This window comes from Chinchilla lanigera, unplaced genomic scaffold (assembly GCF_000276665.1).
Source record: "Chinchilla lanigera isolate Chin_1 unplaced genomic scaffold, ChiLan1.0 scaffold00043, whole genome shotgun sequence".
In the NCBI taxonomy this organism is placed as follows: Eukaryota; Metazoa; Chordata; class Mammalia; order Rodentia; family Chinchillidae; genus Chinchilla; species Chinchilla lanigera.
In genome coordinates, this window is record NW_004955444.1 from 1,150,389 (window position 1) to 1,152,436 (window position 2,048).

The window sequence follows — 2,048 nt, forward strand, 5'->3', positions numbered from 1 at the left end:
CTGCCTTGGAGCGAGCCGAGTATGGACTGAAACCTTCGCAGACTGTGACCTCAGTAAACCTTTCCCTCTTTAATTTGGGTGTTCAGTATTTTGTCTCAGAGACGAGAGAAAAGCAACAGAGACCCTCAGCCTCCTGCGCCCCACGCCGCAATGTGTGCGCTCCGGGTGCGGCGCTCCGCCAGAGCCCTCCGCCGCCCGCCCGGGCCGGTGCACGCAGAGCGCGGGTCAGTGTGGCAGCCGCGGCCCGGGGCAAGCTTAGCTGAGCCACGCGAGCGCAGTGTGGGTTTGGGCAAAGTCCCAGGCATTTGGAAAATTAGATGTGCAATGAAACAGGCGTTTACTTAGCTCTTCACGAGAGACAGATACAATAGCGTGCAGGAATTATCCACTGTCCAAGTCCCCAGGCAAGAAGCCCCGCTCGCGGAGGACGATTCCCACCCGCGGGCCGCCGCCTGTCCCACGCCCCCACCTGAGCCTCCCGAGGAGGCTGTGTTTAAAATCCTGCCTTGCCGGGCGTGGTGGCACACGCCTGTAATCCCAGCACTCAGGAGGCTCAGGCAGGAGGATCACGGTGAGTTCGAGACCAGCCTGGGCTACAAAGTGAGCTCAAGGCCAGCCTGAACTGCATAGCGAGACCCTGTCTCAAAAAAGACAAGAAAATAAAAATAAAAATAAAAACTAAAATCCTGCCTCCCCGCCGCACTTCACGTGGTCTTTAAAATGCACGTCTCAGAAGCGATGCTGACTTCAGCCCAGGCTAGACGCCGCCCCACCCGGAGGAGCGGAGACACCTCCCGGGCCTCCTGCGGGTTGTCAGACGTCACAGCGGCACAGGCCGGAGAAGCCAGACCCGGAGGACCGGGGAGAGGACGGATGGCTTTTAGGAGGAACAGAAACTTGATTTCAAGGCTCTAAGAGGCTTTAAAAACCAGTGAAAATAATTTAGATCGCGAAGTGCTGGGAAGCACGCAGAGAATGCGACCCAGTGAATGTCCCCGGAAGTCCTGCTGAGGGCTCCGGCGAGTCACATGCGAGGAGGCAGCTGGGGCTCGGGCCGGCGCCCTCCACACGGGCCTGAGGAGAGCACCCAGGCGCGGGGCGGTGGGGCACCTCGGTCCTGTCCGCACCAGCTCCTCGGTGGACACAGGGGTGAGCAGAGCTGACCGAGGCTTCGGGGCACTGAACAGTAGAGGTGAGAAGTGGGAGACGCAGCATGCACGGTGCGTAAGAGGGGGCAGAAAACACGAGACGTAACCTGAAGAAGCCCAGGCTCCAAAAAAGGGATTTCAAAAGAAGAAACTAGAACATTCCGGTGGGCGTGGTGAAACAGAAAACACTAAAAGCTGTAACTGAAAAAAAAGAGGACACCTGTCTATAAAGACGCTTAGAATTCCAGAATTCTGGGAGGCTGAGGCAGGAGGATTTCAGAAATTAGTGAGCCTGAGCAATTTAGTGACTTACCGTCACCTTATTTCAAAAGAAAAAAATATACGAAAGTGATGGGGGTGTAGCTCAGTAGAGGCCCTGTGTGTAATCCCCAGAAACAAACAAAAAAAAAAAGATAAGTTTTGGAAGAAGAGAATCACAAAAAGCAAGAATGTTTGTATATCCGGAGCTGGCAGTGCAGCTCAGTGTACACCCGAGCTGGCACGCGGAGGCCGGCACCACACTGGCAGAGGGATCAGCTCTAACCCCGAGCGGTGCCTTGCGGTTCACCGGAAAGGCTGTCCGGCCATGAGACAATTCCACATGTAAGGAGCCAAGTGCATCATGCAGGGCCTCGCTAAATCACTACATTGCCGGGGCTGGGCTCACACACGGATCCTCCCGCCTCAGCTTCCCAGAGGGCTGGGCCCCGCTCCACCTCGAAGCCTGGACGGGGACAAACGAGAAGAGAGCCGGGAGGAGAGACACACTTCACCGCGGTCTCTCCGGGGAGCAGGCGGAGCCCGTCCCTACTCCCGGAGCCTCAGTGCGGGCGGGAACCCCGGGGGTCCCGCGGGGCTGGGAGCGGCGTCTCGGGCGAGGGCGCGATGCCCGCCGCGGCC